Source organism: Panicum virgatum, chromosome 3N (assembly GCF_016808335.1).
Source record: "Panicum virgatum strain AP13 chromosome 3N, P.virgatum_v5, whole genome shotgun sequence".
In the NCBI taxonomy this organism is placed as follows: Eukaryota; Viridiplantae; Streptophyta; class Magnoliopsida; order Poales; family Poaceae; genus Panicum; species Panicum virgatum.
This window is the reverse complement of record NC_053147.1, coordinates 15,549,067-15,573,823: the sequence shown is the minus strand read 5'-3', so window position 1 is coordinate 15,573,823 and position 24,757 is coordinate 15,549,067. Positions and strand designations below refer to the sequence as shown.

The 24,757-nt window shown below is 43.7% G+C and overlaps 1 pseudogene; it reads right to left on the bottom strand.

The window, feature by feature from the left end:
* Positions 1-8,117: 8,117 nt before the first annotated feature.
* The window catches only part of LOC120667597, a 29,619-nt pseudogene continuing 12,979 nt past the window's right edge, over positions 8,118-24,757 (bottom strand).

The following is a 24,757-nucleotide window of genomic DNA, read 5'->3' as shown; positions in this document are numbered from 1 at the left end:
CCCTAGGTGTTTAAAAGGCAAAATTTAGCAAAGAAAATTAAATTACCACTTAAATGTGAGAGTAAGAAATTAAATCCAGCGGTAAAAGGTGAATTTAAATTCAAACTCACAATTTTTAATAACTCATGTCAGGGTACAAATCATTTATTTAAACTCAAATCATGCCAAAGTTACAAAAATAATGGTAGGCTGATTGTAGTACCTTTAGTAACATGTTCCTAGTAGTGTTTCAAAAAAATTCATTTAAAAATGAGTTAATTTCAAGGCCCTTTTATGCATAATGGCAATTAAAAAATAGTTTAAAAACAAAAGCTCAAATGAAAAAGTGCCCGAAACAAAAGTTGTAGATCTTGAAAAACTACACAAACTTCGTATTCAAAAGTTTTTCATTTAAAGTCAGTAAGATATAGAAAATTTTGTTTTATAGACAGTCCTTGGAATTTTTAGAAATTACAGAAAGGTCCCCAGTGCTGTGTTTTCCCCTCCCCCTCTCTCCGGCCGTACACCACCGGTGGACGCCGTCCACGGCGCGCGCGGCCGGCCAAGTGGCCCCAGCGCCCTTGGGTTTGCCAAAACCGCTCTGCCCTGGCTCTTCCCCCGCGGGACATGTCCCGACAAGCTCAGGAGCCGCCCGCCTGCCGTCGCCGAGGCCCCCAGCGCTGCCACCTCGCTAGGAGAGCGTCTCCAGGCCCAAATCGACCTCCCCCAGGCTCCTCTCGCTTAGCTCTTAAGTGTCCGAGTCTATAAATACCACCCAAGGCCTTCCCTCGCGCGCGCACGCCTCCTCCGCCGCTCCGCCATCTCCTCCCTCGCCGGCGAGCTCTGCCCTGCCACTGACGAGCAACCTCCGCCCCTACATTGCCCCGGTCGAGGATCTTCCGACCTTCCCCGAGCTCCAGTGGAGCTATTGGACCCCTCCGCGCTTCCTCCTCCGCCGCGCTTGGTCCACCGTCGAGCCACCTCCTCCGATCACACCGAGCCCAACCCCAGCCACCAAAAGGTTCGCCAAGGACTCTTTATCCTCCTCTGCCCTTTAGCTCTCGCCGCCGGCGACGAGCTCCGCCGGAATCCCGAGCTCCCGTCGGTCAGGGACCCTATTGCAAAGAACCAAATAGTTTTAAGGTGCTCCATGTAAGTTTCCAAGGGTTAAAATGAAAAAGAAACATGAACTTTTTAATCTATTGTAGATTTGCAGTGAACTTTGAAAATGCCTAATAAATTGTAGAAAAATATGGAAAATGCAAACTAAGATGCTTTAGAATACTTGTAACAAGATCTACAAATTTTTCAACAGAGCCATGGACAGGTTCTGGATATTTTATCTCTAGGTTAAATCAGAGATTAAATAGAGAATAATTGTTCTAGGAGTTGTACTGAGTAATTTTAGCTGATTGTTGGATGAAAGGTGTCTCATACTATTTCTAGTACCTGGTAAAAATTTGTGGATCCCTGTAACTATGTGAAAACATAAATATTCCTAGATCTACTAGTGTAGTTCATGTAATATTTCTGGTAAAAATATTTGAGTACTGTGCCTGAAACTTTTACTCTGAGTTCATAGTACTAAAACCTTACTGATGCGTAAGTTTGGAAATTTTTAGATCCGTTTAGCTATATATTTGAATTAATCCATGTTAAGTAGGCTTTTATTGTAATAAATAGCTCATATGCTTAGAAAAATCTGAAAATATTTGTGGAACCTCGATTTGGTCATATATCATGCCTGTCAAAGTTGAGATCCATTGGTGTAGCGGAACTATAGTTACATTTTATGGAAGCTATAACATGGATAGATTTACTATTTTTGTTCTAGGCAAAATAATGCATGACTGCTTATAATACTTGTGCCCATGCTTAATCTGAGTATCTAGATTCTATGCAAAAAGTTTGGCATGCTTTACTTAAAAGTTGGTATCTCGAATATTTATGCATGCTTCCATTTAGATTTATTCACTATTAAATGTACCTTTGGTTATAATGCTCCATATTGGTACTGAAGCATTTTTAGGTGTAAACTAAGCTGTGGCAAAAGTTTGGTATACAAAAACTTTATAGAACTCCCTGTAGAAATAAAACTTGTTAGCTTCATGTTTAACTTGTCGAATTTATATCTCCTGATATATGCTTAGATTAATAATGAAAACATTATAGTATTTAACATATCATGTGTAGTTATTGCTGTAAAACTTTGAGCCCCAAAATCCATGTACATTTTTCTGTGCAAATTTAGTTTGATTCTAGCATACTCTGACTTAAGGATTTTTCATGATTAGATACCTTGTTGTTTATATCTGAAAATTTTACTGTAAATCATAGAGGATCCATTCTGCCATGTGTAAAAGTTTCAGAACCAAATTATGTTTCTAGCTTCTATTATATTTTCTGTAATTATCCTTATGTTTATAGTTTAGAAATTCAAAACTGCCACCCACCTGCTTTTATGAAGTAAAGTAAATACATTAACTACTCAATAAACGATTGCCCAGTAAAGTGAAGTAAACTAGTTCATCACTGAAACTACATATTTTGTTAGATTACAACTTTATAGTGAAGGAAAGAATTAATTTGTGTCATGTTATAACAAAGACCACCTCTGCATGCATATAGAGTTTGTAAATCTATCCGACGGAGTTTAGGATCTGGTTCCTGCAAGCGATTCCACTCCGGAGTGTGCCTCTTTGAATTTAACTGACTTGAATCAAGACCTGGGCTAAAGTCCAGAAGAGCCAAAGGCTAGCAGTGCCCAAAAAGGCAAGCTCCGGTGCATTTGATCCTATTAATTTCGTCTATTTATTCACTATATGTTGTAATAATTTTATTTGTGCATTTAAGTTTCCAGGCATTGTTTCTAACCTTAGATGCATGTTCCTAGTCTCCGATGTAATGTTTACCCGGTTTATCTCGACTAGATGCTTGGCTAATTAGGACCGGTAAAAGTCGAGTAGTTTCCTGCTACTCGCGAGATCAAAGGAGTTGAAATGCTTTTACATTCTGCAGTAATATAAGGATGACGGACGGGGTTGTGGTACTTGTGATACCTCGTTTGTGTAGTGACAAGATGCTAAGGTCGCGGTGTGTGGCACATATCGTTAAGATTTTGACAGTACTAGCCACATGCCGAGAAATATGGTAATCAGTAAGCTTAAGTACCTGATTGGACCGGCGAGTGGAACAATCATTCACCCTCATTTATACTAGGTCTGGAATGGTCACGCCATGCAGCTGCAGAGTGGTCAGACTCTGTAGTCGAGGGGGGTGACCCGGATCCACGGACTGAAAAGAAAGGGGAAAAGTCGTGTGGGTGGCGTAGTTCCCCATGCGTGTGAGTTAGGTTTGCCTTGTAAGGTTAAGAAACTCGATTCGAATTGTCCGTCTCTCACGGTTTGAGACTGCTTAATAATTTCTGCCACATAGAGTAACAAGTGGAACATGTTGATGATTAATTTGGTTGTATGATTAATGCTTTACTACCATGCATGTTTAGAGATAAGTGCTTACCTAGAATGGTTAATCAACATAGAATCTGAAGACTAAAATTTGAAATTAAGGATCTACTCTTTGTTGCTTTTCAACAAAATAAACCCAAAACCTTTCACAGCCTTGCATGTCTAGATAACGGACTATGTATATCCGGTGATGGATAAGCCTTGCTGAGTACTAGTTGCTCAGCCTTGCTTGTGGCACAGTTTTTTAGGTAATGCTTTTGAGAAAATGATTGCCGGTTTGACTTGGCCATGTACCTTGCCTCCGGGTTGGTCAATTGAGTGGGACGGTCCCTTAGCGAGTGCTGATACCCCTCCTGCTGAGTGATGTCGCGTATGGGCTTCATCGTGGCATCCTACTTATGGTTAGTTGTCGTATTTTTAATCTTCTGCTGAATAATGAAACTCTGATGAACTATAGTAGTTAAGAACTCTATAGTACTTTACTATGCTAAACTAGTTTGTAATAATTTAAATTCCGCTGCAATCTCTAAATTGTAAGAAATGTTCTGTGTTGTACTCCCTGGGCTCGCCTTCATGTGAATTGTTGTTTGTTTCGATTCCGGTTAGCGTGGCTTTAGTCGAGACTTTACTCGAGGAACTGTCGTGTAGTGCGGTCTTTTGGTCATAGTTGCCTAGCAACGATGATTACTGCACTCAGCCCAGTTTATTTTGGGTGGTTCCGCCACACAAAACAAGACAAAGATGTGAAGATATGAGAATGAAAAGTGGAATTCATTGTTGATGTGCAAAGCTTAACTCAATGAGGTAAAGGTAAGTGGTGAAGAAAGAGCAAAGGACAAAGTAAGCTTTGGTGTAGCGACGGCTTACCATACTAAGTCTTGTCGGGAGAAGCAATGAAATGTGTCAAATACTTTTTGGATGATGCAATGGAGTGACTTAAAGTTTCAAGGATAGATTTGCAAGCATGATGGAAACTCTAAGTCACTAGCTCAAGTATGGATTTGCTTAAGAGAAGATGCAGTGTTGAAGTCCCAAGTTTGACCAAGTCAAAGTATGGCAAAGTTAAAGTGTTTCAAAGCTCAAGTGGTTGAATAGTGATTTACCTTTAATCATGAGTATAGGTATGTCATACTATCAAGAGAGATGCAACATTAGTTGTTTGACATTACTCAAAAGTGCTCATAGGTGACTTAAGAGAGAATCCTAAGAGAAACCGTTGAGAACTAACTTTAAGTTACTTGTATTATCACGTCTTGACTTGGTGGACCAAGTGGAGTTCTTTGGCTTAGGTTTGGGTTTTCTCTGGGCTAGACCAATCTGATCGGTCCAAGGGCTAACAGCTAGTTTCCAAGCCAGACCGGTCTGTGCTGATAGTTCAAATGGCTAGTTTTCTTGAGTGGGGTATTTATACCCGTTGACCCTCTTTTTCGTGGGCTGCTGGTTCCCTTGCATTTCTTTGTCAGTTGTGCTAACTAGATTGCATATCCTTTAGTTGGGTTGAGAGATTGAGCGTGTGTGAGCTTTGTGAGCATTGTGAGAGCTCTATTTTGAGCTTTAGTGAGCAATCTCTAGCTTGAGCACTCTTGGATACGTCAAGACAACTCATGAATCATTTGTTACTCTTGGAGGTTTGCCTCCTAGATGGCTAGGAGTCGTGTTGTTAGTCAAAACCCACCGGCGAGTAGCGACAGGCAACACGAAGAGCCGGGAGGCTGCCGGGGCGCTGGCTGGCACCGGTCCCTCGGTCAACGGCCCAGATCCTGGCACACGCCGACGCTTCCAGAGATGCAGTGCGTGCAGCCTAACCTATACCCGATTAGGAAGGTGCGAACGTGCTTTTGACGATATACCTACATGCATAAACACGTGTAAACATTAGTCCGAGCCGTGGTCGGCTCCCCGGGACGACTCTTGCATCGGCTTTAAAGAGTCGATCGAGTCCCGGTGTCAGATCAGATCTGCATATCCGGATATTAATAGATAAAGCAAATAACTGCAAAAACTGCTTCAATTAGATCTAGCTAATCCAATCCACGATGGTAAAAGCTTCACTTCTAGATCAGAACATCCTACACGTAGTTAGGCCTAACGAGCATAATAGATAACCAAACCTTAACCAGAATAGAGGCCTAAGAATAAGCGAAAGCCGATTCCCGGATCAATCCCTATTAAGATCAAGGCAAAGCATCTAATACGTCGCCGGATCATCCAACCCGTTTGCAAGGCCTAACCTAGCAGATATTATGCTGATTCTTAAGTATAAGAACAAACCATAATAGATTAGATCTACTAGATAGAAAAGAAGCAGGGTGTTATCTCTACGCGACTAACTCTATGCAACGAGAATTAGCGTAAGATTAATACATGATCACGCAGAGATAACATGATATTCGTAGATGATAAACAATAAGAGCATGATAAATCTACTAAAGGTCATACTACGAACATCAGGATAACTAGCACTACTCGCCATCAAAAACGCTTCAGTAATACCAAGGTAAAAGCAAGAACAATGCTGCCCTGATCGCAAGAAGTGATCAGGGCAGCATGGCGCTTACTTGGATGAAACCCTAGGATTAGGGGTGGCGATGCGCCGAGGATTGTTGTTGCGAGACGTGATGACGCTCTTCTTTTTCATTAAATGAATAGGTACATATTTATAGTTTAGATGACTTGACCTGTAATGCAAACTCTAACTAACAAAAGGAAACAAAATATAATATCTAAATAACTAACTAAATCTGGACTCCTGCCTTCCGTCAATCTAGATCTTCATGAAGCTTCCAGATATCAGCCGAAACAATCGTGGCAGATCTTATTGTTTTGGCAATCCCCGTCGACTCCGAACGTATCTTGACGTGATTCCAGCAGCATTGGGAACCCTGCTGCGGGGTCGGGCGAGGCAGACCTCCCACGCAGACATCGGCTGGGATCGGCTGATGGCCGCATGTAGCACGTCGGAGGTGTCAACGAGTGTAGCCTCTTCCTGCAATCCAGCTTCGTGAATAGACTGGGCTTCAACATGGATTAGGCCCGTGACCCCATCTTAGCTTGACCCTTGAGTGCCCAATTATCATTGTATTTGGCCAAACTTATGATATAAGCCTAGCTAAGTGGACTCATTTACCGTGGGCTTCTTCTGACATTTGGCCTACCAATCCTGGTCAAATTCTGGTGATAACACATGCCCCCCAAGTTTGGCCAAATATGACAGAATCTTCTAAGCGCCAGCCGTAAACCAAATAAAAACATCATCTCCTCAAATTGTCTTCTCATGCCACTGATGGTCTTGCCCCCCGAGCCGATAGATCAGCTATTAGCCAACTGACTTTGTGACCGGTTGCTTGAACCGGCCTCACGCCTTCCTCTACCAATCTCAATGTTGTTGCAGACCGGTCCTAGTTTTCATATTCTATGGATGACAGTGACTTATGTGATCATTCTCAGCATCAACACACACGGCCTCTCCTGCAAAACAATCACTTGCCGAACCGACGCTACAAAGATCATTGTGAATCGGCTAAAAGCTGATGAATCATATTCGGTTAGCCAAACAGTCCACATAAACCAAACCATCATCATTGATAAAAATTTCTTCCCCCCACAAAAATATGCTATGTCATGCAAAGAGTGAGTGTGAGCTTCCAGGTATGTCTCAAAGCATTTACAAGTGATAGCATGTATATACAGTGAGGGTATAGCATAAAGACACCGCATAGAAAAGCTCAAAAGAATATATCTATATTAGAACATGAGCAAGCAATTTTTAGGATTTTCAAAATAAAAAGCATCACCACTTAGCCCAACCAACTAGTACATTAAAGCATGACAAGCAAAAACCAGCAAGAACCAGCAAGTACCTACACCAGTGAGCTCTTTCCGATACAAGGATCTTTTAACAAGATTGATTACTCATGCCCTCAGGTCTTGCAGGTTAAAATATATTGCATTTGAAACTCAAACAAGCCTTTTGTTCCGTGCCAGGGGTTATTTGCTTATCAGGCCACTTATTACCAACCAATGCTAAGCCTAGGTCCGTTGAACCATCAGAAGCTTAAAGCAAGGTTTTGGTCATTCACAGCCTAATCCAAGTTCATGCTAAAGTGCAATAGCAACCAGTCTCGAACTAGATCGGTGAGACAAAACAAACCCACCTGGATCTTTTCATTATAGCACAGCATGGACATCATTCAGATTTTAATGTAATTTAGCACAAGATTATGATATAAGCATTGAGACTCGAGCTGCATAAATGATTCCAAGAAAAGGATATAGCTACCAGGCATGCACAAGATAGTAAAAGCAAAGTCAGCCTACACATACTAGTAGCCAAGTAAAGCGGTGACCATATTTCAGATTTTCAAAAGAATAAAAGCCATGCTCAGTATCAGATATTCAACATATTCAAATGAGCCTAACCACACATGGTCACCAGCATCCACACCACAAAATATATACACGAAACACAAGTAGAAGCTACTAAGCATACAAGGAAGCTAGTGCAAGTAATAAACGCATATACTGTATGATGATGCAATGGTGGGTTTGAATATTACCAATCAAATTGGCTGTTGACGAGCCGATGGTTAAAATCCCGCCTGGTCTGTACTTGCCATAATGCATTCTCATCACAACTATCGGCTGTTAGAAAGTCGAACATCTAAAGTCCAATCAGCACATCGCAATCGTAGAGAGCTCTTCAAATGCTTTGTCGACGTGGATGAAGTAACTGATGTTGATCACATCGAAGGAGCACAGAAGCTGAATCAGCCGGCTAATGTGACGAACGCCCTGACCCTCTATCCGTGAGGGTCGGGCAAGACGGACCCCGTCCGCAGGGGTCGGGCGAGGCGGACCCGTCCGTAGGCGACGAATGCCCTGACCGTAAGAGCTGAATTCGCCGATGTCGATTTGCTGGATCGGCTGATGTAACAGACACTCCCACGCCCACGTGGGAGTAGGAGTAGGCGATGGCGATGAACGCCCTGACCCCGTAGGAGCTGAATTCGCCGATGTCGATGGTGTCGCAGGAACGGGAATAGCCGATGATGATGACGATGCAGAAGTACTGTTGGCTGGATCGATCAGCTAATGTATCAGACACTCCCACGCCTACATGGGAGCAGAAGTAGCCGATGTCGATGGCCAAAACTGTAGAGTCGGGCGAGGGAGCGGAAGTAGCCGATGGCGAAGAAGCTGTAGGAGCACCGGCGGTAGTTCTTCAACTGGACGAAAATTTTTGTATGGGTCTCCTTATTTCATCACCAAATCTCCGCTTATGCCCCCCGAGCCGGATCCTTCATGTATTGGAGGAGATCGGCTCTCCAATCGGCCGTGGCCAACTGCAATATTTCATCCTCGTCCAACTCAGCGCTGCAAATCACATGAGATATAACATAATAAAAAGGGGTTGGTGGCCTGCATCGGCCGATATTACTTCACTATGAACCGCAGAATTCAGATGTTTTGCCGCCGATTGCTGGAATCGGCTGTGTTTGGGGCTAATCTGCCCATCGGTCCGAACTCGGATGTTAGCCATGCAGCTAATTTGTTCTGCTACTATTTCTTTTGACTTTCTTTTTCTAAAGGCGATGCTGGTGCACCGGCTTTTCTGGGCCCCGATGGCATCACATTGGCTGGGGGCGATCGCTTAGATCGGCCACTACAGGGCATGATCCCGTAGAATTCATGAAGCCTACGGGACATCATGTCATGCCGCATCTTTAGCTCCTGCAGCTGGATCAATCTGCGGCTTGCGCTTCCAGACCAAACTGCGCCTTGACCGTAGGCTTGGTATTTCTGAGATCTCGTTGAACCTTTCCAGCAGCCGAAGGTAGTCTTCTTCGGCTTGTTTGAGACTGCGCAGGTGTTGGCCCTGCGCTTCTGCGGCCTCGACAGTCCTCCTGGGCACCACCTTGTCAGGTGGCATTCGTCACGGCGCTGGCTGTCATCGGCATGTTGATCATGCGCCTGTTGCCGATGACGCTTTGATGGTGGCACCCGCTTCGGTGGTGGCGACGGTGGCCGCTGATCCTGGTGAAGCAGAGGGCGTCGATGTGGCGAGGAAGGAGCACGTTGACATTGTGGCGAAGGTGTTTGCTGGCGAGGTGGTGAACAGGTGCGGTGCAGGCGCTCGAACACTGATGGCTTGTCATGCCGCTGTAACACCTCATTTGTTTAAAAATAATTAGCAAGGTCTTTAACCAGGTCACCATGCATAATCAAGCATAATTAAAGCAAATGCATGTGTATATATGTATGTGTACATGAGTATGTGTGCAAGAGGAGAATAGTTCTATAAACTTTCATAATCAAATATACAAGTGTAGCCAAATGCATCCACATGTCCATGTTGATCTGGTCTGCAAAAATGAATCAAAGGTTTTGATCAAAACTTTAATTTTCAACATGAAATGATGAATAGTTCAAGTTTGAGTGGTTTTAAAATAACTTCAAAAACAGGTCTCAAATTTACTTTTGCTAAAAACGAAAGTTGTAGCTTTTGCAATTTCCTACAACTTTCATGTTGTAAGTTTTTCGAGTTTCAATTGAAAATTTTGAGAAAATTTCAGTCAAACTCGTTGACTCTTTCTCCCTCTTCTCTTTGTTCCCTTCCCTGGTTCCTGAGCAGAGCCGAGCAAGGCATCATTGCCCCTGCCGCACGCGCGCATGCTCACCGCCTGCCGCAACGCTGCGCCCGCTGCTGCCACCGCGCTGCGGCCACCATTGACCCCAAGCCCCGATCTCCTCGCTGCGCTTTGCCCCGGCTTCAATGCCGCACCACGACGCCGGCTCCGCGACACGCGCTCGCGGCCACTGCTACGCACGTGCGCCTCCGGCCATACCCAGGCTGCTGCCCGCCCTGCCCGAGCTACCGGCCTCCCTGGCCGCGCCCATCCCCTCCTCCTACACCATGCCGCCTATAAAAGCCAATGCAAGCCCCTACTCGCGCACCCGCGAGCCACAGCTGCTGCCATTAACGCCGCCGAGCTCGCCCTCCATGCTGAGCCCCACTCTCGCACCGCCTCGACCCCGAACTACCACCTAGGTGTGTTGGCCGCCACCCCTCCACGGTGAACCCCACCCTCCGGCCTCCCTCCGCCCTAGCCGAGCCCGGGAACGGCATCTCCACCCTCCACTGGTGCTCACCGGCTCAAGCTCGCCCCCTTTCTCTCGACGGAGCGCCGCCGCTGCTAGCCACCGCCGCCCCCTCCACTGTGCCACCGGCGAGCCCCGTCCGGCCATCCACGCGAGCCCCGAGACCACCCATAGGTGCGCCTCGACGCCCTCTTCCTTTTCCCCCACCTACCCCACGCCGCCGGCGAGTTTCCTCGCCGGAATCCGGCACCCCGACGTCTCCCCTGCTCCAAGTCCGGCCAGGGGCCTATTTGTAATCGCCCAAATCTTTCCAGGGGCCTAGATGCAAGATCTGGTTTTCTTTTTCTTTTTGTTTTCAAAAACAGCGAACTTGTAAAATCGATATAAATTCGTAGAAAAATCGGAAAAATGCAAACTCAACTGTTATGGAATCCTTGTGACTAGATCTACAACTTTTGTTACATGCACTTTTTCATTTTATCAAAATTTTTTGCTCTATTTAAAATACAAAAATAAGTAGCTTTTATTTATATCTCATGTTGTATGCATTTCTGGTTCTGATTTTTGGATAGTAGTATAGTAGAAAATAGCATAGCTCGGTGTAAAAGTTTCATGACCATAGGACAACTCTAGCTATAGATTTTAATAGACCTTGCTTTATGCCTAGGATAAATAGTTTTATTTATACAAATTGTTCTGCTAATATTAATTAGCTGAAACTTTTACAGTTGCTCTATTGTGATTCATGTATTCCTCAGAAAAAGTTTGGAAATTTTTAGTTAAGTCAAACTGATCCAAATAATTTATGGTAGGAAGAAATGTACTGAATAAAGACAAATAGTTTCTCTGTATAGACAAATCTCATATTTTTTAGAGCTTCTATTAGAGTACTAAATCCTTCTGGTAAAGTTTGAGCCTCTAGAAATTAGTGTAACAGTCTATGGAAATTAGTTTTGATACATACAGCTATATGTTTCTCTATTTTTTCATGCTCTGTTTACTGCTCCATAAAATCTGAAAAATTAACAGTAGATGCCACATAAGAGTAGGAAGCCTCAGTAAAAATTGTACCATCTTTACTTGTATGGTTTGTTCTGTATAAATAAATCTTGCTCCTAGTAGTAGCTGTTTAATGTCTTTTTAATAATTAATATGCTCAATGAAATTAGCTAAAAATTTCACAGTAGGCATGTTACTCAGATATGTACCTTGCGTAAACATTTCAGTACCAGAAAATATATGTGACCCTAGTTATGGCGTTACAGGTTAGTATAGTGTTAATTAAGAAAAATACCATTTCTACATGTCAAGAAAATGAAAGACAACAAACTCCTAGTCCTTTTATGAATAAAATCATGTTAGATAGTACTCTATAAATGATTGCCCAATAAAGAGAATATAATCCCCAACTTAACTGGAGTTGTGTTGGTTTACAACTTTATAGTGAATTAAATCATGAATTGAGATCATCACGTAAACTCATGCATATGCATCTCGTGTAGATTCGACTACTCTCGCCGACGGTACGTACGAGCTGGTGCCCGAGTCCGAGAGTGAGCAGCGTGAAGCTCAAGTGAATCTAACTGAAGCCACTAAAGACCCGAACCAAGTTTCGGAAGAGCCCAAGGCCAGCTACACTCAGGAAGGCAAGCCCCGGAGCATGACCTATTACTTTTAACTTTATACAACTTATTATTTCTATATACTTGTGCATTTAAGTATACAGGAGTTGATTGAAACCTTAGTTGCATGATTCTAGGTACCTATGTTTGAACACTAGTATGTGTAGGTCGCTAGTTGGCTATGCTTAAGGGTTCGGTAGAAGTTGAGTGATTCCCTGTCACTCGCGAGAAAATTAGGAGTTTATTGTTTAATTTATGTTGAAACCATAAGGTCGACGGGCGGGGATGTGATACGATATTCATGTTACTGGTTGAGGCCCCGTCTGGGTAGTGAAAATGGCTAAGGTCGCAGTGTGTGGTAGTGGTGGTTAAGCGTTTGAACGTACTAACCACATACCGAGAATATGATAATCGGTAAGCTTAAGTACTGGATTGAACCGAGGCCGGAACATACTCCCCACCGTCTTGAACTCGTTCACATCTAGCTAATGGCGAGTACAGAGTCGTCGTACTGCTGTACTTGAGGGCGGTGGGCCTATTCCGTGAAGCGGGAATTGAAGGGAACTGTTGCGTGGGTGACTCTGTTCCCATGCGTGTGTGTTAGGTCTGCCTGGCCAGGTTAACAAACTCGATTCGAATCGTCCGTTTCTCGCGGTTATTGAGACTGCTTAACCCTTTTGCCACATAGAGTAAGAAGTGGAACAATGATGATGATGATGAATATGGTTGAATGATGAAAAATAATTGTTTTCCACCATGTATGCTATTGGATAGATGCTCACTTAGAAGGATTAGTTGAACTAGAATTTTGAAGCTAAAATCGGAAATTAAGAATTTACTCTTAGTTGCTTTCGGCGAAACAAACCCCTCCAGCCAAAAGCCTTGTATGTCTAGGTAGTGGGCTAAGTATACTCATAGTCGGGTCAGCCTTGCTGAGTATTAGTATACTCAGCCTTGCTTGTGGCTCAACTTTGTTTTCAGGTGATATGTTTGAAGATCAGATAGCTAGCTTGACTTGGCCGTGTACTTTACCTCCTGATTGGTCGGTGGAGTGGGATCCGACTCCGGCCGACGATGACAATGCCGAGTGATGTCATGTATGGGCTTCATCATGACATCTTGTATCGTCGTTTAGAACTCGCTTTATTTCCGCTGCAGTTGAACTCTGAACTACTTTCAATTTGAATTTCAAGTACCTTTTTAAGATTTCAAACTCAGTTTGTAATATTTAAGTTAAGACTCTGTGATGTAAGAATTTGTGAAATGTTGTACTCTCCAGACTCACCTTCGTGTGAGTTGCATGTAAGCTTTGAGTTTCGAATGCAGCTCAGGTTGTTTTATCGGGACTCTACCTGACTGGACTGTCGGATTACTCCATTTGAAGTGTGTGTTAGCCGGGATTACCTTTATGGTAATGGTTAGCGCACTTGAGCCGGATTAATTCGGGCGGTTCTGCCACAGCCGCCCTTTGGGAGCAGAACACCGTGGGCAATCGTCGGGGGTCGGGAGCCTGTCCATACCTTGGTCCTAGCAGAAGTGGAAGAACGGGCACTCCCAGTGCACCCTGATTCTTCCGTCATCATGACGGGTGCGCCCCTCATCGTGGTGCCGCTCGCGGCGGGGCGTTCTTCTGAAGGCACGAACAGATCCATTCCGCGAAGAGCCGATTGTGGATCGCCGACAACTTTGATCCCCCCCAGTGCGGGTCCATGCGTAGTTCTTGAGGACTCACTCTGCCAGGTCTGCCATGACCTGGTCATACCTCCACCTGTGCTTGCCTGTGAGGTCCTCCAGCGTTGGCGGACCCGATCTTCTCTTAGGGACGAAGGCTTCCTTGTCTTCCTTGTCGGCCATGGAACCAGGCAGCTTCGGAGGCATGGTGTCGATCGTTCGTGCCGCTGTCGAGGTCTGGCTATCAGATCGGCATGCCAGAATGTGTTTATTCTGTGAGGCCAGTGGATAAGACTAGCCTCAATCCGTTTTTTGTCGCTTCGATCCGATCACAGTCTTCCAGCGCAATCCCTGAGATCGGCTCTTGTCCTTCCGCATCCCAGGCGTTCATGTCTGCGAGCGAAACCTCGCTGGAGTCATCTGCACGGACCACCTCCACTTCGTCGCCATCCCATTGAACCAAACACTGGTGCATTGTGGAAGGAACACAACAATTGCCGTGAATCCAATCCCTCCCAAGCAGCACTGTGTACGTACTCTTACTGTTGACGATGAAGAATGAGGTTGGGACGGTCTTGCGGCCAACTGTCAACTCCACATTGAGGACGCCCTTTGCCTTCGATGGCTGCCCATTGAAATCATTGAGCATTACGTTGGTCTTGATAAGGTCAGCAGCAGAACGACCCAATTGGTGCAGCAATGAATACTGCATCAAATTAACTGCGGCGCCGGTGTCGACCAACATCCTGTTCACAGGCTTGCCGTCGATGAGACCCTTAAGATGTAACCCCTTCAGGTGCTTGTAGATTTTCTCCTTGGGCTTCTCAAAGATGATCGGCTGTGGGCCAAGATCCAGCTGCGCGACGGCCAGCTCCTCCGGATGAGGCGCTCGAAATTCCGATGGGAGCACAAATACCATATTCACATCAGCCGATGGTTTCTCATCGGCTTTTAAATGCTTGACTCCCTCCTTGGAGGGTGCCTTGCCACTCTTTGCGGGCGCCTGACTTGCCCCGCGAGATTCGGGCGCGCCTTCCTCAATACGTTGAGGTACCTTGCTTCCGCCTCTTCGAGATTGCATAAGCGCTGCACTCTGCGCTTCTGCAAGCGACTGAATCCGTCAGGACACCATCGTGGACGATGATACTTATCCTCCCCTTCGAGCTCAAGATCATCCCTGGATGGCCGCTCAACATGGTTGTCATGACGCGCTTTGGGCCCCAATCACTGGAACACCGACGTCTCGCCTGACTGGCGTCCCCGAGGCCTGCACTCCAGGCAATCATCGATAGTTGGCAATCGGCTCATGCTGGAATTCCAACAATACCTGAAGAACGGGCAATGCCAGTGGTCGCGTATAGTCTGGCACCTCCCCAGCATTCTCCCCGTGCGGTGCTCGTGCTCCTCCTCTTCCGATTCATACCGGCGACGTAGCTTGTACTGATACTCGTATTTTTCAAGAAGCCGATTGGAAGTTAGGAGTTGATTGCGGATGTGACACACTTGTTCTTTAGTAATATGTTGCTGCTCCGACTCATCTTCATCCTGGGGCCGTTTGCCAGAATCGGCCTCTTTCCTCTGCTCGTCACGGCGGCGTACGGGTCCCATCATGTTAATCTAGAATGCAAAATTCTGGCCCTCAGGTCTAAGATCTAGCTAATAACTGCAAAAACTGCTTCAATTAGATCTAGCTAATCCAATCCACAATGGTAAAAGCTTCACTGCTAGATTGGAACATCCTACACATAGTTAGGCCTAACGAGCGTAATAGATAACCAAACCTTAACCAGAATAGAGGCCTAAGAATAAGCGAAAGCCGATTCCCGGATCAATCCCTATTAAGATCAAGGCAAAGCATCTAATACGTCGACGGATCGTCCAACCCGTTTGCAAGGCCTAACCTAGCAGATATTAAGCCGATTCTTAAGTATAAGAACAAACCTTAATAGATTAGATCTACTAGATAGAAAAGAAGCAGGGTGTTATCTCTACGCGACTAACTCTATACAATGAGAATTAGCGTAAGATTAATACATGATCACGCAGAGATAACATGATATTCGTAGATGATAAACAACAAGAGCATGATAAATCTACTAAAGGTCATGCTACGAACATCAGGATAACTAGCACTACTCGCCATCAAAAACGCTTCAGTACGAGTAATACCAAGGTAAAAGCAAGAATAATGCTGCCCTAATCTCAAGAAGTGATCAGGGCAGCATGGCGCTTACTTGGATGAAACCCTAGTATTAGGGGTGGCGGTGCGCCGAGGATTGTTGTTATGAGACGTGATGACGTTCTTCTTTTTCATTAAATGAATAGGTACATATTTATTGTTTAGATGACTTGACCCGTAAGCCAAACTCTAACTAACAAAAGGAAACAAAATATAATATCTAAATAACTAACTAAATCTGGACTCCTATCTTCCGTCAATCTAGATCTTCATGAAGCTTCCAGATATCAGCTGAAACAATCGTGGCAGATCTTATTGTTTCGGCAATCCCCGTCGACTCCGAACGTATCTTGATGTGATTCCAGCAGCATCGGGAACCCCTGCTGCGGGGTCGGGTGAGGCAGACCTCCCACACAGACGTCGGCTGGGATCGGCCGATGGACGCATGTAGCACGTCGGAGGTGTCAACGAGTGCAGCCTCTTCCTGCAATCCAGCTTCGTGAATAGACTAGGCTTCAACATGGATTAGGCCCGTGACCCCATCTCAGCTTGACCCTTGAGTACCCAATTATCATTGTATTTGGCCAAACTTATGATATAAGCCTGGCTAAGTGGTCTCCTTTACCGTGGGCTTCTTCTGACATTTGGCCTACCAATCCTGGTCAAATTCTGGCGATAACAAGTCGCCGACTAGCACCCAACGATATGGTGAGCAGCGACAAGTTTATATGGGTGTGATGTTGCCCCCTTGGTGGAAAGGATAAGATAGTGAAGTGAGGAAAGGGTTGGAAGAAGACCCAACTAGGTGGAAAGGGAGTTGAAATAGACTCACGTTCCTAAAGAGTTTCTCAATGGAGACTAGGATTCACTTTGGTGAATCTGAACTTCGATTAAACAAATTTCTCGTGTCTCCTTTGTGGTTTGCCTCACCACTTGTGCTCTAGTTTTATTTGTACTTCCGTTTCGATCTACTTGGGTGTTGTGTTTCTGTGTGCAAGGACTTGCAAAACATACTTGAAATCATCTGCAGAGGCAACACACCAAATTTGATTTGTGCTAGAGCTCGAGGAGGGGAAGTAACTCTGATTTTGTGTGCTTTCTGCTTAGGACTGGTCTAACCGGTCATACCAACTGGTCTGACCAGTTGGCCAGTTTGTTAGCTATTCTAAGTGTTGGACTGGTCTGACCGGTCTTGGTGCTAACAGCCAGACTAAGTTTTGTAAATTGCAGCATTTTTAGAAATGACTATTCACCCCCCTCTGGGCGACATCCGAGGTCCTTCCAATAGCAGGTGTGAGGGTCGTGGACATATATCATAGGGGGGATAATACTTTAACAGAGTAATTAATTATAAATCCTGCCTTTTTCATTTTTCTTGTAAATCATCTTGCTGAATTGCACGAGTATTTACTGAAATAGGAATCTTGAAGATTTCTTTATTATGAATCGCAAAGAAAAAGGAATTGCTTTCCCAACCTACTTATCAATAAACAACATTGTGTGCCATGTCTCTCTACTACCTGATACAAAACTGCGTGAGAATGATTTATTTTAAATATAATTATCGTAAGTTACTATCACTTGCGTATTTTTTGCACTAGAACTAATTTTACACATTACTTTCTCATTTGAGACTGAAATGGCTTGCCACATTGATATCTATACGCTTCTCATGTTCACACATTACTTGTCAGTAATCGACCAATCACGGGCAGAACTGCAGATGTCATTTCAGAACTGCAGATGTCATTTGTGTTGTCTACAAAGCATCAAAAATTATATCAGATGTTGTTGGGCCAAGAACAGATACATAATGTTTCGGACATAAACCACTAAGACTACTGTTTCTCCTTCCTGTAATATAAGACATTCTAGTTACATTTAAGTTGCTATTCATTTCATTCTGCTTGAAGTTAGAATGATTAGTTTGGTTGATTGGGGTTAAGTATAAGTTATCCGCAACTTCCATTAAAACAACTATGTAACACAACTACCAACATAATAATGTAGGGCCATATGATTTTTTTGTCCATTTTTTCTAATCCATCACAAAAGCTTTATGATGCCTTGTATTAATAGAAGATGTGGGGAGTATTGCAACATCTTTGTGATATTTTTGCCTAGTATGTAATCATCTTTGAGATATTTATCCCTAGTTAGCATTCATTGATATTCTAGACTGATCTAGAAAGTATAAGGAAACAAGACATTACCATTTATTGAGCATCTTATGAGTAAGGCATCACTTTAAAAACATAAAAAGATCATGTTTATATTTTTTCTCTTAAGTTTACTTTCATGCAACGTATCAGGTGCAAACCAACCTCTTCATGCAACCGTGCAAACTTCTAATCTGTGCCACAGGATGAACATCCAAGGTGCATGGGGAGGAGAAGTGGGGAGGAGGGATTTGCAAAAGTGTGATTAGAGGCGGACAGTTAAGTGATGCCCCTTGGATGTTGATCCTAAGACCCACATTAGAAGTTTGCACGGTGGCACCAAGAGGTTGATTTGCACCTGATACGTTCCCTCCTTTCAATTCTTGTTAGTTTTATTAGATATTCCCTCTTTTCAAAATTATAAACATTTCCAACTATATATATGCACATAGGATAAGTAGTTATCAAGATCCATACCGAACTAAAATAACCGAGACCAAACCTGAACTGACCGAAACTGAAACTTTTTGTTATAATTTTGATCCAAGTTTTCAAGTAAGTGAATTAATTAGAGTTATTTCGGTCTCAGAGGTTGGGTAACCAAATTAATCAACCCAATATCATGTAGTACCCTAGCCCTAGTCCCCTCACCGCTCCCTCCCACTACCAGCCTCCTACCTTAAGCCGCCGTCCCCAGCCCCTCGAGCCCTCACCGCTCTGTCTCCCACTCTCACGCCAAAGCTGCCACAGGCTGGCCCTCAATCCCACTCAGCCACACCACCGCAACCCACCCCTCACTCCCCCTCAGATCCCGTGAGCATGGACGGTGCGGACGTGTGGTGCCATATGATGGCGGTGTCCTCCCCTGCTAGTGGTGGTGCATTCGGATTTTGATTTGGATATACTGTTTTGAAAATACAATTATTTTTTCCTTGTGGTTCCTTTTTAGACCACATGGTGGCCCATTCTTAGTCACACATGTGACCCTAATAGTCCCCCACACGAGCTATGAGAGATTGAGAGTAACACATAAGGGTCTCTTTGAATTGAGTTAGCCAGCTAAAAATTAGCTCTAAATCTTCCAAATAGTGTGTGTGTGTGTGGGGGGGGGGGTTAAACATGTGCTAAAAATTAGCTACCTGCTAAATTAAAGTTTAACCCACTAGCTCTATGGAGTACATGAGTGGAACATAGACATGGATAGTTTGGTACATACACAGTGAGTTCTGACTAGACCATTACCATGCTCCTTGCATGATGTGGTCGGTGCACAATAATAATGAGGGTGCGCATAGCCATGATATCACCACCTCATCAATACATCTCATCCCATCATGTTGCCCGGAGGAGAACATTCAAGATAAGGATAGCTCTAGAGTTCTTGAACATGGGCTTCCAAAAGTCTGATGGAGACTCCCGTTCCCTCTTGTCATCTTTGGGCGAGTTTTGGGCCATGAGGATGGCCATAGGATGTTATATTAGAGGAGGGGTGTATTACCTCTTGGAAAGATATTTTTCTCTAGATGACTTATTCATATCCTATCTTTTTTTTATTAACATATCCTATCTTTTCAGAGCCGCACATACGCTCATATTCTAATTTTATCTTTTAGCATGTATGGTCTTGTATTGTAATTGTGTAGTCGGTCGAAACCCACCGGCGAGCAGCGACAGGCAACACGAAGAGCCGGGAGGTCGCCGGGGCGCTGGCAGGCACTGCTCCCTCGTCAACGGCCCGCAATTCCGTCACGCGCCTGGAGATTCCGGAGAATGTCGGGCGTGCCACCTGACCTATACCCGATCAGGAGGGTGCGAACGTGCTTGCAACGATTTGCCTGCATACACAAACACGTGGAAACGTAAGTCCGAGCCGTGAGGTCGGCTCCCCGGGACGACTCTTGCATCGGCTTTAAAGAGCCGATTGAGTCCCGGTGTCAGATCAGATCTATGTATCTGATATCAGTGGATAAAGCATGTAATTATGGAAACTGCTTCCATTAAACCTAGCTAATCTAATCTACGATGGTAAAGCTTCACTGCTAGATCGGAACATCCTACACGTGATTGAGCCTAACGAACATATGAAACAACCATGCATCAACCCGAACAGAGGCCTAAGAACAAGCAAAAGCTAATTCTCGGATCAATTCCCTATTAAGATCAAAGCAAGACATTCAAAACACCGCCGGATCATTCAACCCGTTTGCAAGGCCTAACCTAGCAGATATTATGCTAATTCCCAATCATGAGAACGAACCATAACAGATCAGATCTACTAAACATGAAAGAAACAGGGTGTTGCCTTTACGCAGCTAACTCTATGCAACAAGAACTAGTATAAGATGATGACATGATCGCGTAAAGACAACATGATATTCGTAGACAATAAGCAACAAAAGCATGATAAATCTACTAAAGCTGTGCTACGAACACCAAGATAACTAGTACTACTCGCCATCAAAAATGCTTCAGTATAAGTAATACCAAGGTAAAAGCAAGAACAATGCTGCCCTGATCGTGGGAAGCAATCAGGGCAGCATGGCGCTTACTTGGATGAAACCCTAAGATTAGGGGTGGCGATGCGCCGAGAGTTGCTGTTTGCGAGACGTGATGACGTTCTCCATTTCATGAATAACATAGGGTACATATTTATAGTCCGGAGACTTGGGAAACAATCTAATCCTATCTTGTCCCGATCGGACTCTATCTCTAATCTTGAACTAAATCTAAAGATACATGGCTCATGTGGCCCAAATACTCATGCAGGAGCCGATTTACAAGCCTTCTTAATCTTCTGCTTTAAACCCAACTTGCTTTCGGCCCATAAATTAACCTATGGCGATAACAAATTGATAGGCAAATTACACAATTTAATGACAGGTTTGGTGATGTAAACACACAACTACTAGTTTTCATTTTATTATTTGACCATTCTTATACTGGATAAGGATAAGTTGCTACCAGTAAACTTGATGGATAGCATCATAAGGATTTCGTAAGCAATACAATATGTATACTAGAACATTCGGGGCGCTTTGCGAGCCCTGTCGTTTTAACAATTAAATATAAATATTAGACAACTAAATTTACGCAAGTTGCTGAAAGGTAACAATCACTTGTTCTATCTATTTCAGATGAAAGTTGCATGTGAATGGAAAAATCTATCACGGAATCATAGTATATGGTAACAAAAAATTAACATCGATAAAACCTGTTCTATCCATTAGGAGTCTTATTCGGCATCTCAATCATCAATCCCGATCAATAAACTATCTATCAGTGAGACTAATAATAACATCTATGTGGTGCTCTTATATTTTTTATTGCAGAACCATCAGGAGCATCCATATTGATTTAAAGATTAGCAACCTGCTGTGAAGTGTGCCAAATAAAAGAAACAGTAGCCAAACAGGCAATGGATTTGATGAAGTAACCATGGCAAATTTCATAATGCTAGCATGGATATAGTTAGATCTCCGCACGCTACCGAGCCTGCTCATGTGCACGGCCTCCACGCGCTGCTGAGCCTCTCTCATTTCCCTTGCTCGTGCTCTTCTTCAGCCCCGTGGAGATCTACGGAATGCCTTGCAAAAAATACAGGATGCCCACCGGTTCCTTCTAACCCTGTGGTAGACTTCATACTCATCTCCAGCTTCATCATCCCCACACTCGATGACATAATCTCCCAAGACTATACCATTAGGAACATATGCATGTATTTTGCTCAAGACATCTATTATATCAGAAGCTGCTGCAAATTCTGCTAGCCAACTCGGCGAGCAGGATCAATTCTGAAGGGTGTGAATATGGATGTTTTTGCTGGGTGTGCTTCTGAAGTTCATGGAAGTTATCAGCATATATGAGCATGAACTCTCTTCACAGCATCTTTCCTTGTTAAGATAAACGGTCGGGATAACCCCGTTACCATTTTCACTTTTACATTTTAATACAAAAATTATATTGAAAACATAATTGCTGAACATGGAAACAAATACGGACTTATGGGATATCAAAAACGAACCAATCCAAACGGATATGTGTCGAAAACGAACGGTCTACGGAAAGCAAAATGGAAACACACCGATCTGATGATACGCAATCATCCAACAAACCGAGCATGAGTACATGAAAACAATACAAATGATAATAATACAAGTAATTGTAAACTATGATAATAATTCACAACCTCACAAACAAACAAGGTTTACAACCACACACATAGTAGTGTGACATATAGTCGCAACTCAGAGAAGATTAAACAAATTCATAGCCATAGACACACACATAGTAGTAAAAACGGTATATAGCGAATTAGTAAAATAGGATATCCCGATAAAATACGGGAAATACAAAAATGATCAGAATACAAGCCAAACCGTTTTCGTCCCGTTTTCAAATTTGACATCGTGTCTTTCGTACCAATTCCGTATTTGTCCAAAAATACGAAAACAAGCGGGTAAACTGTAGAAATCGGTGCGACCGTTTTCAACCCTAGATGCAAGCAAGCCTCATAAATAACAAACCACCCAATCACATCACCTCTCCACAACAGGCAGGCCAGGCAGTTATTTGCATTAAGATGAATGCTATCAGGGGAGCCACAGTAAGAGATGAGACTTTCACATTGACTGGTATCCCAAACCAGCTGCCAGGCAGCCTGCCACGCACGCCACTGGCGGCCTGCTTGCCCGGTGCAAAGGCCAAAATTTTTTATTTTTATATTTTTTCGATTTATCAAAAATATATGGCGAAATCTTTTTTTTTTGTAAAAATGTCACCTAGCCGCCGGTTCATCCGGTGGAAGGTAGGTACCGCCGGATGGACCGGCGGTAGGTTCATACCGCCGTTTCAATCAGCGGTACGGGCCGGGTCGGTGGGCCGTGGTGGGCCGGGAACCTACCGCCATTTGAAACGGCGGTTTTTTAGCCTTACCGCCGGATGATCCGGCGGTAAGCTGCTACCGCCGAACCAACCGGCAGAAGGACCCCCCTCTTAAAGTGGCCGCGCTCCGGCCAGCGCCTCCGGTCGCACTTCCAGCGCCGCCACACTCCTCCGCTCGCCCGTGTCGCCCGCTCCCCTGTGCGCCGGCGGTCCCCCGCCCGCCGCTGCGCGGCGCCGCTCGCCCAGGCCGGGCGCGCCTCGGTCGCCCGCCCGCCCCTGCGCGAGAAAGAAGCGAGGGCCGGCGTGTTTTGTCTCAGGTACACTTTAAAATCTAGTTTTATGAATAATAGTTGGTAGCCTAGTACTAGGAAATATATGCATGTGTAGAGTATTGGGTGTAGAAATAGTTTTAATGAATATTATTGGTTTGGATATAATTATTTTAGATATAAATTGTAGTACATGAAATTAAAAATATTAGTTTAAATATGAATATTAGTTTATATATATATATATAAATGACTTGAAATAGACATATTAGTCGCATAGAAATATTAGTAATTTATATTATGTTAGATACAAAAATCTAGAAATATAAGTCGGTTATAGAAATTGTAGAGAACAAATTAGGATAGACCTAAAAAATAATTACGTCCCATTACTCGATTTACAATTATAATTGATGATAAAAAATGCTATCAATATTGGAATGGTCATCAATACAATATAACTGAGTCATATACAGTGCTTGTTTAATTGAAATATGAAAAATTGGTTGGATCGATGTATGTCTACATCTGTGTAGAAAATATTATTAATATTTAAATTGTGGTCTGAATTTGACATTATAAAATAACAAAAATATTTACTGTCGTTGATTAAATTGTAAGGACAAGTAATTATTGTAGTAAATGTTGGCAGGCATGTCAGATGATTTGTATTTTCAAGTGTTCTATGGGTCAGGTGAAGTTAGATATGGTCCTGAAGGGGTAGATTTGTTAGAGTTTAGTTCGATCACAAAAAAAATACCCAGAGCTAGAGAGAGGACATGGATTTCAATATCCAATTGGCTATTTAAGGCTTTCGGCCTTAATCGAGATGAACATGAGATCACTGTCATGGCAGTGGTCAGTCGAAGGGAACCAGTGTTTTGGGAACTATTGCCGCTTGAAGGGACTCAAAACTGGAGGAATTATGTCAATATAAGTAGTAGCAGAGGCTTACCGCTTGTAACACCCTGAAATTTTTGGATTTCAGGATGTGATTAAAATTAAAAATAAAACAACAATTTTCTCATAATTTTAAAAATTTCCCAACATTTATTTTCTCCACAGAGAATTTAGTAAAAATAAATAATGACGGGTTGTTTTTATAAAATTTAGTGAAAATGTTTTGTTGTTGTGCATCCATGCTGCCTTGCATTTGTTTTATTGTTTGTGGTTCAATTTTGAATTCAAATCTTTGAGTTTGAATTTGAATTGAATTTGTTTGTTTGGTTTTGAGAAAAGAAAAAGGAAAACGTTTTCAGATCAACAATCTCAGCCCGGCCCAGCTTTTCTTTTTTTTCCCTTCTCTCCCGCGTGGCCCACGTAGCAGCCCAAGCTCGCACCTCGCGCAGGGCCCAGCTCCCTCCGCCAGCCCGCTCGCGCTCTCCTCCGCCGCTCCCGCTGACAGGTGGGCCCCACCTGTCAGGGTCGCCTT